Here is a 17,442-nt window from a genome sequence, read left to right as displayed (position 1 = left end):
GTCGGAGCAACCAGGAAGAAGAGTAAGGCCTAGACCCGCACCTGTGCATGAGGAGCTACCGATGATACCCGTTGAAGATGAAATGCCTATGGACCCATACAACTTGACTATGAGGCAATTTCATGAAAATTTGGCCCATGGTGTAAATCACACAAATTTGACCTTGTAGTTCATAATGATCCAAATGAACATGCAACATCCCAATTCTCATCCTCCATATCTATAAATTCCAAGTTATGGGGATCTTTGGAGAGAGAGGCAAGGAGGAGCCGAAGGAAGTGGAGCTAGAGGAGGAGAAGAAGACGACTAATTATCCTTTTCATTTTAGTTGTGTTTGAGTGTTTGAGGCAATTTTTGTTTTTTTTTTTTTGTGTTTTGGTTGTTTTGGTTTGTTTATTTTTAAAATTTATACTAAGTAGGATAATTCAGGAACTTTAAATTTAATGGTAATTTTCCCTTTTGTTATGAAGTTTTTGTTTTTGATTTTTGCAGAAGTTAGGTTGAGAATAAATCGATTAGTTAAAGCGTAAGATGAGAAAGTGAGGGGTCGAATCGTTAACGAGAGGATTATAAGACTTTGCATGATATTTTTTAGTCTGATGATTATAATTGTTAAAAGGAGTCAAGTTACTGAAGATGTAAAGAGGTGTATTACAATAATACCCTCTTTGACCAGGAATTCGTAACTGAAGTAAAAAGTAGAAAAAATTCATGAGCTGAACCATAAACTCGTCGTGGTCAAAAACCAAACTCGGCGAGTTCTAGAAGAAAAAACACGATTATTGTCCGGATACAATTACAACACGACGAGTTTTCCCACTACACTCGGTGTGTTGTTGCTTAGTCAATTTTTTTTCTGAGTCATCAATTTGATCCTAATCAAGGCAGGCATTGTCCATATTTCTGAAATTCATTCCAAGACATTTCCAAGAAGCTTTTTCCAGCTGTGTTACGAGTTGTTAACCACACGAGATGTATGACACCCAAGGTGTGGATAAGCTATTCCCATGCCAAAGTCAGCTGAAGAAGGTGCTAAAAAGAAGAATTATCAACCTCGCCACTTCTATCCCAAGGGAGTTCATTACTTTTCTCTCCTCTTTTTACTTGTTATTTTACTTTTGCATAACATGCAATGGGGACATTTCATGAATTAAGTGTAGGGTAAGGATTGGTTACATTAGTTACAATAGAATCCTAGGCATAAAGTTAAAAACTTTTGAATTAAAATTGTTAGGATTAATTCAGAAAATTTTGGTAAAAGCAATTAGGATTCCATGCTAATATTGTGTTTGATGATTCTTTGAGGACCTAAATTGTAACGACCCAAAAAACGAAATTTTCAGACTGTGTTTTTGGGATGTTACATAAATGTTTAGTTGAGCCAATATACGTTATAATGCATTTGTGGCATCCTTTATTCTAGTGAAATTATGGAACAAAAACACAACCTTGCTTAGTTTGAGGAACGCAACATGTTTAGCATCGTGTACTTGAAATGTATCCAGGAAATCTTAAGTAGCCATCGCACATAATACTAATGTCTTTAATCAATAAAGGATGAAGTTAAAACCCCCTACATAATTATATGTTTTTCTTGGTTTTTAGATTTGAGTGAAAAAGAAAAGAGTGTTGAAATGTTTGAAAGAATCTACAAGTATGAAGACATGAAAAAGAGCTACAAACTAACAAAGATTCAAAGAAAAAGTTGTATTTTTATGTAATTTGTAATTTTCTTTTCTAGGTTATATTTCCATATGTATGCTTGGGGGTTTAACCAAATATTTCTTGAGGTTAAGAAAGTTTTCTGCGGATGGATTTGGATGGATGCATAAAATGAGCGTTGTTTAAAAGAAGTGGGAGAGTGTTTAGTATTCAGGATTAGGGGGGACCTTAGGAAAAAAAATTAGACACAAATGCATGCGTTGCGGTCTTGGCATAATGGATGGGTTCAATTGGGATTGTCTTATGTGGTATTAGTATGCTAAAATTCAGTTTTGTTTGGGGGCAAACAAAAGTCAATTGTGGGGTACTTTGATATGGACATATTTAGTTATAAAATTCATACATTATCTTAATAATTTATGTTGTTTTTGTCTCAAATATTGAACAAAATGTACTTAATTAGTTTATAATTTCATTTTCAGCAACAAAGGCATGCTCAAAAGAAAAAGGAAGCAGAATTAGCGATTGGAAGCTTGGAATATGGATTTTGAAGAAAGAAGATAAAAATGAAGAAGAACTCGGTGTGTTTATCCTAAAACATGATGAGTTAAAATGAAGAATCCCGAAAAAATAGTGTCTTTCCGTACACGCGCGTTTAATGAAGAACACGACGAGTTTGGGTCCTCCAACTCGACGTGTTGCACCTATTTTCAGAATCTATTTAATGATCGTTTCTGTTTGAAACCCTAACATTATCTTGGAGTTTTTAGCGACTTTTAGAGGACAGAGACATTCTCAAGGAGCTTTGGAACTCAGAATTCGACTAGAGGTTATTTTTGAAGAGATCAAAGTTAATTAATCATTACTTTTCTCTTAACTATTTGTGTGAATCATGTTTACTGTGACATCCCCATTTTCACGGCCATAAAAAACCGATTTTTGTTTATGCTTTATAAAAGTCATGGTACATCTTTTAATAAAAATGTTGCGAAATTTGTTCCCAATAAAACATGATAAATACGTTATCAAAGCATTTCCAAAGAAAAGTATTTTTATTCATTGTAAAACATTTGGGATGTCATCTTCAATACAGAAACATAAGCATAAACAGAACTTACATTCATTATCACTAGTGATTTATATCTCCTTAATCTCTCAGTGTAATGTGACTTCATAACAACACCTGTGATATAAATAAACTGAGTGGGTCAGGTTGGGAAACCTGGTGGGTACATAGGGTTTTCAACCCACAATAAATAAGTTTATTAACTTTATCAAACCAAACAAACCCGATTACCCGTTCTCGTTATCCTCACTTTACATCCCTAAAACATCAAACACAAGGGACCTAGTCTAAGGACCTTCATCGAGGTGACAACACATGCTTTGGGGGTTCTTCATCAATTCATGTCAAATAAGGCAACAATGTGGGGGATGGAGTACTGCTGGTGAGAACACAGTTCAAATAAACACCTACAGGTTGCGAGCCTACTAGCGTTCCACTAGATTGTCTAGAATAGTATGTGGTCGTCATCTATACTCTACTAGATGATTGGATTATCAATAACATCTATATCGAGGCCTATCATTATTTTATTTGTTCACACAACAACTATTACATCTACCAATATTTTTCCTAGCACATTTTGTGGATATAAATTACTTATACAGTTTAAATCATTTAAAATGTGTATAAAATATTTCACCCAACATAGACAACAAGTATTCAGAAAATATGCACACATAACATGTAATTTACATTAAATACCTCATATATATGTGTAAGATGAAAGGGACCATGAAATCACCTGATAAGGTGGTGATTCTGAATTCAGACAGCGCTTCGTTACTCTTAAAACAATTTCCCTCGACAAAACCTAGTATCATTACCACTAGGGTTTAGTTTAATATTCACCGAGACAAAATAATAGTCTAGCTATTTTACTATTATATAAGCGTTAAAAAATACTTATATAACCCATAATAAAAGCCCAAGTATTTATTATAAGTTTATAATAACGTTACTATAATAAAATAAAAACTACATTAAAAATAGCGTAGGCGTAGCTCATTTACAACGAGTTTTTCTCAAAACCAGGTGCCACTGGAGCAGCAGCGTTCCCGAGCCGAAAGGATCTTCTTCTCAGAGCCATTGGGCACTCTCGGGCTTCTGCCCCGTGCTAGGAGGTTCCCTAGGCTTTTCGAGGGGGGGTTCGGGGATATAGGAGGCTGTGAGGAATGAATAAGGCTTCACCTCTTATTTATAGGAGGCTGGAGGGTCACTCACATCGTGAGTATTAAGGTGCTCACATCATGAGCCAGGCTGGCTACAGCCAGGCACAGCCTGGTGCTGACACGTGGCATCGCACACAGTGTGAAAATTATCCGATTTTCAAAAATCCATAACTTTGACATACAAACTCCGTTTTCGACATTCTTTATATCCACACGTAGGTAAAAACAAGATCTACAACTTTCATTTAGACTCCATAGGCTAATTCTCGACCGATCTTAAATTTAACAGTACGAGGAGATTAGACTGTTAAATGACCACGAAGAATTCGTAACTCCTTCATATAGACTCTGTTTTCGTCTGTCTTTTTACCATTGAGTTCCTATTAATGATATATTAAGTCCCTATTAATGAGATATTCAACTCTCATTTAGGTCGCGTAGGCCAAAAGCCGCTCGAAATAGAATTCGAGTTTCGGATCGTATACTGTTAAGCCAAATCTTAGAAAAATCATAACTTCCTCATACGAAGTCAGATTTAGGCGTTCTTTTTATGGACGCTCTCAGGTGAACATATTCTACGCCTTTCATTTAGATCACTAAGGTTAAAAGTCTCTCTATCATAAATTCACTATTTACGTCTTCCCGGTGCCGTGCCAGTTTCGTCGTGAAACTTTGACGGATCATAACTTCTTCGTTATACCTCGGATTTTGGTGTTCTTTATATGTATGGAACCCTTGAGACATGTTATATAACATGGTTAAGATTATTTATTCTAAATAATTTTTTTCAAAAAGTCATTTTCGACCCCTATTATCTCTAAATTGACTAGCCCGGATCTACGGACGTTACATTTGCAATATTGAGTTTTGTGTTTATGGTTTTTTGTTGAAGTTATGGTCTAAAATACCATAATTTCATTTAGAATGGACACCCCTGACCTCATTTACAACCTCCATTGTCCAAACCCTAAATCTCGAACCATAATGTTATATTGAGCTATTATTGAGTGTTCTTGAGTGCTTTGAAGCTTAAGGAAGAAGGAGGAGCTTGGGGAAGAAATAAGAAGCTAGTAGATTCAGCTAAATCACATCAGTTCCATCATTTTTTGGTAATCAAGTTTCTATCTTGGCCATTAGTTCATTAGATCTCTTCATTTTGTTCTTTTATGAAGGTTTGTGGTCCAAGAATGATAACTTTTGGGATTTGGACGTCCCAAGTGAGGATTCCATCAGATATGGGATCATTAATCGTTGTTATGGCATAAAGGTGTGAACTTTGTGCCATTGGAACCCTCATGCAAGCTTTAAGGAGTTATTATGGCCTTTTAATCCCCAAAAGGCCATGCATGGAAGAAAAGGTAGAGACTTTACGTGTGAAAACGATGTCTAAGGCTTGGATCTATGTTAATACACGTTAGTTTGGAATACTATGGCTTTTGGACAAGAATCTATGTCTTAAGGAGTTAGGGTTTGAGCTTAACCCTTGTAGGAAAGGTATTAATGGGTCAAGTTGGAAACGTTGCCCCTCTAATAGTGTTTCGAGAGTGTATAAGAGGTCTAGAGTGTGGACTGAAGTGTACAGGGATTAATCCGTTAAGTTGTACCAAATAGTTTGAAGGACTCCGTAAGTCCAGGGAAGGACTCGACGAGTCGAAGTGAGTTGTCCTGTTTTTGTTCATGCTAGAGCTCGACGAGTTGATCTGATAAAACCCGACCATGAGTAGCCAAGTAACTTGGAGAGTCAGGGATTGACTCGACGAGTTGTATCATGATTTAGGATTCTGATTTATGGAACTCGGCAAGTTGAAGGAGCAACTCGGCGAGTTAAGTTAACTCGGAGCATTGACTTTGACTTTGACCAAGTGTTGACTTCGACTTTGACCAGGGATAAATGGCCATTTTACCCTAAGTAAGATTCATCAGTTCTTGACTACGTATTATATTGGTAATGATAAGGCTTCACCTCTTATTTATAGGAGGCTGGAGGGTCACTCACGTCGTGAGTATTAAGGTGCTCACATCGTGAGCCAGGCATAGCCTGGTGCTGACACGTGGCATCGCACACAGTGTGAAAATTATCCGATTTTCAAAAATCCATAACTTTGACATACAAACTCCGTTTTCGACATTCTTTATATCCACACGTAGGTAAAAACAAGATCTACAACTTTCATTTAGACTCCATAGGCTAATTCTCGACCGATCTTAAATTTAACAGTACGAGGAGATTAGACTGTTAAATGACCACGAAGAATTCGTAACTCCTTCATATAGACTCTGTTTTCGTCTGTCTTTTTACCATTGAGTTCCTATTAATGATATATTAAGTCCCTATTAATGAGATATTCAACTCTCATTTAGGTCGCGTAGGCCAAAAGCCGCTCGAAATACGAAGTCAGATTTAGGCGTTCTTTTTATGGACGCTCTCAGGTGAACATATTCTACGCCTTTCATTTAGATCACTAAGGTTAAAAGTCGCTCTATCATAAATTCACTATTTACGTCTTCCCGGTGCCGTGCCAGTTTCGTCGTGAAACTTTGACGGGTCATAACTTCTTCGTTATACCTCGGATTTTGGTGTTCTTTATATGTATGGAACCCTTGAGACATGTTATATAACATGGTTAAGATTTTTTATTCTAAATAATTTTTTTCAAAAAGTCATTTTCGACCCCTATTATCTCTAAATTGACTAGCCCGGATCTACGGACGTTACATTTGCAATATTGAGTTTTGTGTTTATGGTTTTTTGTTGAAGTTATGGTCTAAAATACCATAATTTCATTTAGAATGGACACCCCTGACCTCATTTACAACCTCCATTGTCCAAACCCTAAATCTCGAACCATAATGTTATATTGAATAAGGCTTCACCTCTTATTCGTAACTCCTTCATATAGACTCTGTTTTCGTCTGTCTTTTTACCATTGAGTTCCTATTAATGATATATTAAGTCCCTATTAATGAGATATTCAACTCTCATTTAGGTCGCGTAGGCCAAAAGCCGCTCGAAATAGAATTCGAGTTTCGGATCGTATACTGTTAAGCCAAATCTTAGAAAAATCATAACTTCCTCATACGAAGTCAGATTTAGGCGTTCTTTTTATGGACGCTCTCAGGTGAACATATTCTACGCCTTTCATTTAGATCACTAAGGTTAAAAGTCGCTCTATCATAAATTCACTATTTACGTCTTCCCGGTGCCGTGCCAGTTTCGTCGTGAAACTTTGACGGGTCATAACTTCTTCGTTATACCTCGGATTTTGGTGTTCTTTATATGTATGGAACCCTTGAGACATGTTATATAACATGGTTAAGATTATTTATTCTAAATAATTTTTTTCAAAAAGTCATTTTCGACCCCTATTATCTCTAAATTGACTAGCCCGGATCTACGGACGTTACATTTGCAATATTGAGTTTTGTGTTTATGGTTTTTTGTTGAAGTTATGGTCTAAAATACCATAATTTCATTTAGAATGGACACCCCTGACCTCATTTACAACCTCCATTGTCCAAACCCTAAATCTCGAACCATAATGTTATATTGAGCTATTATTGAGTGTTCTTGAGTGCTTTGAAGCTTAAGGAAGAAGGAGGAGCTTGGGGAAGAAATAAGAAGCTAGTAGATTCAGCTAAATCACGTCAGTTCCATCATTTTTTGGTAATCAAGTTTCTATCTTGGCCATTAGTTCATTAGATCTCTTCATTTTGTTCTTTTATGAAGGTTTGTGGTCCAAGAATGATAACTTTTGGTATTTGGACGTCCCAAGTGAGGATTCCATCAGATATGGGATCATTAATCGTTGTTATGGCATAAAGGTGTGAACTTTGTGCCATTGGAACCCTCATGCAAGCTTTAAGGAGTTATTATGGCCTTTTAATCCCCAAAAGGCCATGCATGGAAGAAAAGGTAGAGACTTTACGTGTGAAAACGATGTCTAAGGCTTGGATCTATGTTAATACACGTTAGTTTGGAATACTATGGCTTTTGGACAAGAATCTATGTCTTAAGGAGTTAGGGTTTGAGCTTAACCCTTGTAGGAAAGGTATTAATGGGTCAAGTTGGAAACGTTGCCCCTCTAATAGTGTTTCGAGAGTGTATATGAGGTCTAGAGTGTGGACTGAAGTGTACAGGGATTAATCCGTTAAGTTGTACCAAATAGTTTGAAGGACTCCGTAAGTCCAGGGAAGGACTCGACGAGTCGAAGTGAGTTGTTCTGTTTTTGTTCATGCTAGAGCTCGACGAGTTGATCTGATAAAACCCAACCATGAGTAGCCAAGTAACTTGGAGAGTCAGGGATTGACTCGACGAGTTGTATCATGATTTAGGATTCTGATTTATGGAACTCGGCAAGTTGAAGGAGCAACTCGGCGAGTTAAGTTAACTCGGAGCATTGACTTTGACTTTGACCAAGTGTTGACTTCGACTTTGACCAGGGATAAATGGCCATTTTACCCTAAGTAAGATTCATCAGTTCTTGACTACGTATTATATTGGTAATGATAAGGCTTCACCTCTTATTTATAGGAGGCTGGAGGGTCACTCACGTCGTGAGTATTAAGGTGCTCACATCGTGAGCCAGGCATAGCCTGGTGCTGACACGTGGCATCGCACACAGTGTGAAAATTATCCGATTTTCAAAAATCCATAACTTTGACATACAAACTCCGTTTTCGACATTCTTTATATCCACACGTAGGTAAAAACAAGATCTACAACTTTCATTTAGACTCCATAGGCTAATTCTCGACCGATCTTAAATTTAACAGTACGAGGAGATTAGACTGTTAAATGACCACGAAGAATTCGTAACTCCTTCATATAGACTCTGTTTTCGTCTGTCTTTTTACCATTGAGTTCCTATTAATGATATATTAAGTCCCTATTAATGAGATATTCAACTCTCATTTAGGTCGCGTAGGCCAAAAGCCGCTCGAAATAGAATTCGAGTTTCGGATCGTATACTGTTAAGCCAAATCTGAGAAAAATCATAACTTCCTCATACGAAGTCAGATTTAGGCGTTCTTTTTATGGACGCTCTCAGGTGAACATATTCTACGCCTTTCATTTAGATCACTAAATTTAAAAGTCGCTCTATCATAAATTCACTATTTACGTCTTCCCGGTGCCGTGCCAGTTTCGTCGTGAAACTTTGACGGGTCATAACTTCTTCGTTATACCTCGGATTTTGGTGTTCTTTATATGTATGGAACCCTTGAGACATGTTATATAACATGGTTAAGATTATTTATTCTAAATAATTTTTTTCAAAAAGTCATTTTCGACCCCTATTATCTCTAAATTGACTAGCCCGGATCTACGGACGTTACATTTGCAATATTGAGTTTTGTGTTTATGGTTTTTTGTTGAAGTTATGGTCTAAAATACCATAATTTCATTTAGAATGGACACCCCTGACCTCATTTACAACCTCCATTGTCCAAACCCTAAATCTCGAACCATAATGTTATATTGAGCTATTATTGAGTGTTCTTGAGTGCTTTGAAGCTTAAGGAAGAAGGAGGAGCTTGGGGAAGAAATAAGAAGCTAGTAGATTCAGCTAAATCACGTCAGTTCCATCATTTTTTGGTAATCAAGTTTCTATCTTGGCCATTAGTTCATTAGATCTCTTCATTTTGTTCTTTTATGAAGGTTTATGGTCCAAGAATGATAACTTTTGGGATTTTGACGTCCCAAGTGAGGATTCCATCATATATGGGATCATTAATCGTTGTTATGGCATAAAGGTGCGAACTTTGTGCCATTGGAACCCTCATGCAAGCTTTAAGGAGTTATTATGGCCTTTTAATCCCCAAAAGGCCATGCATGGAAGAAAAGGTAGAGACTTTACGTGTGAAAACGATGTCTAAGGCTTGGATCTATGTTAATACACATTAGTTTGGAATACTATGGCTTTTGGACAAGAATCTATGTCTTAAGGAGTTAGGGTTTGAGCTTAACCCTTGTAGGAAAGGTATTAATGGGTAAAGTTGGAAACGTTGCCCCTCTAATAGTGTTTCGAGAGTGTATAAGAGGTCTAGAGTGTGGACTGAAGTGTACAGGGATTAATCCGTTAAGTTGTATCAAATAGTTTGAGGGACTCGGTAAGTCCAGGGAAGGACTCGACGAGTCGAAGTGAGTTGTCCTGTTTTTGTTCATGCTAGAGCTCGACGAGTTGATCTGATAAAACGCGACCATGAGTAGCCAAGTAACTTGGAGAGTCAGGGATTGACTCGACGATTTGTATCGTGATTTAGGATTCTGATTTATGGAACTCGGCAAGTTCAAGGAGCCACTTGGTGAGTTAAGTTAACTCGGAGCGTTGACTTTGACTTTGACCAAGTGTTGACTTCGACTTTGACCAGGGATAAATGGTCATTTTACCCTAAGTAAGATTCATCAGTTCTTGACTACGTATTGTGTTGGTAATGATAGCTCGGGAGTCGAGTAATCAGCAGTTCAGGGATATGCCAGTTAGCAGCGAGAGGTTTATTCGCGGGATTTTGCAGTCAGCGTGTGAGGTGAGTTTTCTCCAGTAGGAACGGGTCAAAGGCACCAATTTTGGCCTGTTTATGTATGTTTGTGTATAACGGATTTAGATTCGATTCTAGGGTTAGCCCAATGTAGTTTATATGCTTCCAGATTATGGTCCGATACCGGGCGAGGCTCGAGGAAGATTTATATGTATGTTTTCGAACTATGGTTCAATGTCGGGTGGTACCCGAGGAAGGAATTCATGTTTAGTTACACTTTTTGTCTTTGTGATACTTGTATGTGCCTGTTAGGGAGATGAGTGTGGGCGGGGGCCCGTATCTCATCACTAGCTGAGTGTGGACGAGGTTCCATATCTCATTAGTAGCAGAGTAGGGGCGGGGCCCAAGATAGGCGGGGACTTAAGACTAGCAGTTATAGTGTTGTGTTTCATTTTTATATACTAGCATGATTATGATTATATGTTTGTATGTATATAGCGGGCAAGGCCCAAAGACAAGCGGGGCCTTGTAGAAACATATCTGTATATCGAGCGGGGCTCGATGCCAGGCGGGTCCTGATGTCAAATTCGCCTGATGCTGGGTGGGCCCAATGTAGCGGGCTAGGCCCAGTGTTTGCAGTATGTGTTTATGTGTATGGATGTGGTAGTTTAGGGAGACTCACTAAGCTTCATGCTTACAATTTTCAGTTTTGGTTTCAGGTACTTCCAGTTGCAAAGAGAAGAGCTCAGGATGACTGCATTGCACACACCAAGATCTTTAGCTTGGGATGTTTACTATGATATTTTGATGTATGATTTTTATATAGTGATTGATATGATGTTTTGAAATATTTTCACTTATGTTTTCATGAGATGATTTGGATTACCATGGTTTTATTTTAAAAAGAAATTGTTGGATCATATTTTGGGGATGTTTTAATGTCCCTATTGCATACTTAAACAATAAAAGAACATAAAAATAAAGAGGAGAAATTAGAACATACTTCTCTGAGATAGTAGTGGCGATATTGAATTTTGAAACATGTTGTAAATAAAATGTGCTAGATATAAATAAACCAAAGAACCATCTTCTCAAAGTGTGTTGACCGTGGGCCACGATGTGGGAAAACAACGCTACGTCGTGGTGTTGAGTAAGAAATCATCATTGTGAAAGATTAGAAAGCCATGGCATGGTTTAATGATGCCACATCGTGAGAATTGGTCTAGCAGAATTCAATAGTAGAAATAACAAATACCACGGTGTGAAGATGATAGCCATGTCGTGGTGATTTCTTAGAAGGTCATTTAGAGCCAAAATAATGCATCTTCACTTCTCAATAGTTAAGGACCAATCTCGACCTTTTTTTTTTGTAAAATTCTTCAAACTAATCTGTCATCAGGTAGTTACTCCACACTTATTTAAAAATGTGGTCTTCGATTGTAATATTCAAAAATCTCATGGCTTTTTCCAATTAAGCTACTTCACTGCTTCAATTTCGTTCAACACGACAAAATAAGATCAAAGAATAGAGAAACATATCATCATTCGATTAAACTACATTAAAACTATAATTGAAAACAAAAACTAAAAAGAAAGAAAAAAGAAAGAAAATGCAAACTCTTAAAACTTCGGGTTGCCTCCTGATAAACTCTTCTTTTTTAGGAGTCGTGAGCCAGACTCCTTCCCTTTTACGCTGCATCAGGTAGAAGTGTAACCTCTCCATTCTCCATCATCTTGAACCTTTCTTGTTTGCAGGCAACCCTTCTGTTGAATTCCATTTTCGGTCTTTCTAGCATTTTCGGGTTGATTTCTTCATTATGTTTCCATTTAGGTTCTTTCTTCATTCTTGTGTCTTTAGCTTTTTCCTTGTTTCCTCCAGGTTTTTCTTTTTAAAATAAGACTCATCAATCTATTCTTTTTCATCAATCAGCGCTGAGGTTTGATCTAAAGGTCTTGTGAAAGCAAACACCCCAAAGATCATAGGCATTGAAAATGGAGGTTTCGAAAAAATTTCTTCTTTTTCTGATTGCTCTTCTGGTTCTTTATGCTCCATGAACTTTGCATTTCCTTGCTTCACCAGATTTTCCTTAACACAAGATGGGTAAGGAACAGGTGGTTGATATGGCTCGACAAATGAAAAATCATAATTTTCTTTTATTGCCCACGGTGTAGCAATATTCCCTCCATGTTGTGGCGACTGGACAGAGTCACAACTCTTTTCCCCATTCTTTTTTTTCTTTGGGTGACTGATTGGACTACTTCTCTATTGAGGACCCCCGATATGTTCCAATTCCTCATTTTTTTCTGTACAAAAAACCATGAATTGATAGATTGGGTTTGGCTCGACTTTTCTTAAAGGTGTATCCAATAGCTTTTCTTGCACAATCTTTGTTAATTCCCTGACTTGTGTGTGGATGCTCAAAAAAGATTCTTTTTGTTCTCTAAGTGTTGTATCTGCAGCATCATGTCATTTTTCTCTAGCTTCCATCAATCTAAATAGCATTGACTCGAGAGCAGATACTTTCCCAGATTGGACTTGTTCTATTTGGTAGAGATCATGCTTTAGTTGTTGAATTTATTCTATATCTCAATCTCTCTTATACTCCAATTCACAATACCATGAAGAATGGGGTCCCCAACAAGATCTGCATCAATCTCTAATTTATCCACCCATTTCTGTGATAATTTATTCCATCGCGTCGAGCTTTGCAATTGCTGAACTAAGAGCGTCTTGACCTCCCTTTTTACTTGGTTTTCCACTAGAGAAATCATCATTTAGGTTGTAATACTCTCTTGAATGCTTAGTGAATTCGTCAATCAAAGTTTTATTTGTTGTCAGATCCTTCTTTGTCATGGGCCCTTAAGAATCTAGAAGTTGGCAAGTACACACATTTACTCCCTCATAAAATATCGAGATTTCTTGTTGCACATTGAAGTCATGTTGAGGGTAATGTCTAGCAATATCTTGTAACGCTCCCAGGCTTCGTATGGCAATTCTCCCTCCAATTATTGAAAATTATGTATGTTTTTTTAATCTTTGCCACTTTTAAGGGAAGGATAAATTGGTTTATGAACTCAGTCTTCAAATCAGCCCATTTCGTGATTGCTCCAAAGGGAATTGATTTTGACCTTTCTTTTGATTCACCATTTAGTGTGACTAGTAAGAGTCATAGCATCACCGTGTATTTACTCACATTTGGAGCATTAAAATAATGTGAAACCTCCACCACCTCTTCTATATGCTCAAAAGTGTCCTCGTGCTCCTTCCCATAAAAAAGTAGTTCCTTTAGCATGCCAAGAATGTGTCTTGGTAGTTCAAACTTTGTAGTGGTTTCGATTGTTGGTGGATCAACACCCCATATGTTGTCATTCCTTATATGTCGCTTGTACTCTTCCATTGTCATTGTCGTGATGTCCCCCATTTTCCCCTACTAAGATAGAGCTAAAAAAATGTCTAAAACGAACAAAAAATAAATAAAATCAAATAAACTAAAAAAACTAAAATTAAAAACAAAACTGCAAGCGCCCATATCGTGGCGGATGTCTAGATAAAAAATAAAAAAAAAACTGGTATGCACAAAAGTACCTACTAGATTTATATCTATAACTTAGCAAAACTTAACTAACTATGCACTTATAGACAATGTACCTAATCATATTATAGAATAGTAAGTAAGTCGGGTGTCACTCACACGGAATGGTATTTAATGAATAAAATAGCCACTAAAACTTAAACTAAGAAGAAACAACTAGAAGTGTGGGGGGGGGGGGGGGTGACATCCCTATTTTCATAGCCAAAAAAGACCGATTTTTTTATGCTTTATAAAAATTAGAGTACCTCTTTTAATAAAATGTTGCAGAATTTGTTCCCAGTAAAACATGATAAATCCGTTATCAAAGCATTTCCGAAGAAAAATATTTTTATTCATTTTAAAACATTTGGGATGTCATCATCAATACAGAAACATAAGCATAAACAAAACTTACATTCATCATTACTAGTGATTTATATCTCCATAATCTCTCAGTGTAATGTGACTTCATATCAACACTTGTGATATAAATAAACTGAGTGGGTCAGGTTGGGAAACTTGGTGAGTACATAGGGTTTTCGACCCACAATAATATAATTATTATGTTTAAACATCAAACAATCAACCTAATTACCCATCCCCATTATCTTCCTTACTCTTAAGGGTCTACCCTAAGAGTCATATATCCTGCACTCATTCATTTCGAAGTCCCGTGCTTCGAGGGTTTATAAGACATGCACTATTTCCATAGCTACCAATACACTAAATCCATAACTACTAAAGTTCATTTATCAGGTACTAAATCCATAGCTACCAGTGTACGTACTAAGTCCATAGCTACCAATGTTTATCTAACAGGCACTAAGTCCATAACTGCAAGGTACTAAGTCCATAGCTACCATCACCTAACAGGTACTAAGTCCATTGCTACCAGTGTTTGTCCAATAGGCACTAAGTCCATAACTATGGATGTTATTTATTTGGCACTAAGTCTATAGCTGCTAATGTTTACTCACATCATCTTTTATCTCTTATTATTCATCTACCCATGCCATACCCAACACATTTGTAGATATAAAATACATATACAGTTTAAATCATTTTAAAACATGTATAAAATCATTCATCCAACATAGACAACAAGTATTTAGATAGTATGCACACATAGCATGTAATTTATATAAAATAATTCATATTTATGTGTAAGATGAAAGTAACTATGCACTCACCTAGTAAGGTGGTGAGTCGGCACTCGGACATCACTTTGTTACTCTTAAAACAATTATCCCTTGACGAAACCTAGTATCATTACCACTATAGTTTAGTCTAACGTTTGACGAGACTAATTAATAGTCTAGCTATTATTACTATTATATAAGCATTAAACAATAATTATATAACCCATAATAATAGCCCGAGTATTTATTATAAGTTCCTAATAACGTTACTATAATTAAATAAAAGCTATATTAAAAATAGCGTGGGCGTAGCTCACTTCCAGCGGGTTTTTCTCAAAACCGGGCACCATCGGAGCAGCATTCCCGAGCCAAAAGGCTCTTCTTCTCGAAGCCTTCGGGCACTCCAGGGTTTCCGCCTCGTGCTAGGGAGGTCCCCTAGGCTTTTCGAGGGGTTTTGGGGCTAGAGAGAAGTTCTAGAGAGAGGGGGAAGTTATGGGAGATGTGAGGAATGAAGAGGGCTTCACCTCTTATTTATAGGGGCTGGAGTGTCACTTACGTCGTGTGTTTTGTGATCCTCACATCGTGAGCCAGCTGGAGACACCCAGGTACAGCCTAGTGCTGACACGTGGCATCGCACATAGGGTGGAAATCAGCCAATTTTAAAAAATTCATAACTTTCTCATATAACTCTATTTTTGACTTTATTTATATCCACGCATAGCTAAAAACAAGATATACAACTTTCATTTAGACCCTATCGGCTAATTCTCAACCGATCTTAAATTTAACAGTATGAGGAGATTAGGCTGTTAAATGACCGCGAAAAATTCGTAACTCCTTCATACGGACTCCGTTTTTGTCTGTCTTTTTATCATTGAGTTCCTATTAATGAGATCTTCAACTCTCATTTAGGTCACGTAAGCCAAAAACTGCTCGAACTAAAATTCAAGTTTCGGGTCGTGCACTGCTATGCCAAATCTTAGAAAAATCATAACTTCCTCATACGAAGTCAGATTTGGGCGTTCTTTTTTTTTTTTTATGTTCTCGGATTAACGTATACTACAAATTTTGTTTAGATCACTAAGGCTAAAAATTCCTTTATGAAAAATTCACTATTTACGTCTCCCGATGCCGTACCGGTTTTGCCGTAAAATTTCGACGGGCCATAACTTCTTCGTTATAACTCGGATTACGAGTCATGAGATATGGATAAAATACCAAAGAGGGGTCAAGTTGTCTAGCAACATCCTTTCTGTCTCTTTTTTATCTCCTCTCCCTCCAAGTATCCAACTTTTATCGGTATCAGTCCTTTTCTTATAGAATGTCCATTTTTGTCTAAAAAAATACAATTTAAACATTATAAGTACCAAATATCTTTGCAATAAACCAAATCATTGCTTACAGTGTATTAAAATAATGCCTAGAAGTGTGTATAAATATGTCATTATCACATATACTATCTGAAGCACAGGACTCGCACTTGAATCATGGAAAGTCACAAGGTTACTAAGTCTTTAAGTAGTTGAGCCATCTTGTTTACTTCCATCATTACCTTTGTTTTGGTAATAACTATGAAGATAAATATTCTTTCGACCCTATTGGACATATCATATCGAGTTTGACTAATCTATTAAGTAATTTTAACGTAGTGTCCAACTTTATATTATAGGAAAAGATAATGAAAGCGATCAATAGAACTATCACGATCACCGTTAAAATTAAGCAGCCTATAGATAGAAGTGTTATATGCTAGAATGAGATTATATCACATTAGAACATGAATGATGGTATCTTACGTGTTAGATTATGACTCAAAGAGACCTAAGCCTAGCCATTACATCATGCGATGAAAGATCGTTAGAGCATGACCCATCAGTTTGTTACAATAGTTCTAGTAAAGAACTTATATTTGGTTAAGTATGTCCTAGAAGGAGTAAGAGTTTCCAATAATATCAAATTTAGAATGAAGAGCAGGTTCAAGGTTGAGTACCCCAACAATTAAAGAGTCCAAATGTTCGAAGGACATAGGAGTTATGTTTATTACCTTAGATGGAAAGGTAACGTGCATAATCATTATACAAGCCTTTTTTTCTAATGGTTATGAGACGTAATCATCCTAAGGGGGAGATAATTGTAATGCCCGCAACTTCGAGCTAAACAGTTAATATGTAATAAGCGATAAAAACAACATTTTGATAGAAGGTTATTTAGGATAAATAAATGTAACCAAAGTTATAGTATATGTGACAATGATTTCATACATATAAAGAACATTGAAATTTGAATTCACATGAAGAAGTTATATATATATATATATATATATATATACACACACACACACACTTAAAACAATATAA

The 17,442-nt window shown here is 36.7% G+C and overlaps 1 non-coding gene across 1 annotated transcript; it reads left to right on the top strand.

Moving 5' to 3' along the window:
- Window positions 1-13,307: 13,307 nt before the first annotated feature.
- Window positions 13,308-13,412, top strand: LOC145003680 (small nucleolar RNA R71). Its single transcript, XR_013662127.1, has one exon. It is a non-coding gene; the product is annotated as a small nucleolar RNA R71 (small nucleolar RNA).
- Window positions 13,413-17,442: the final 4,030 nt, after the last annotated feature.

The sequence above is a fragment of the Lactuca saligna genome, chromosome 6 (genome assembly GCF_052625555.1).
Source record: "Lactuca saligna cultivar CGN05327 chromosome 6, ASM5262555v1, whole genome shotgun sequence".
NCBI classification, from domain to species: domain Eukaryota; kingdom Viridiplantae; phylum Streptophyta; class Magnoliopsida; order Asterales; family Asteraceae; genus Lactuca; species Lactuca saligna.
Note: the sequence above shows the minus strand (reverse complement) of the source record. Positions and strands in the feature narration are given on the sequence as shown.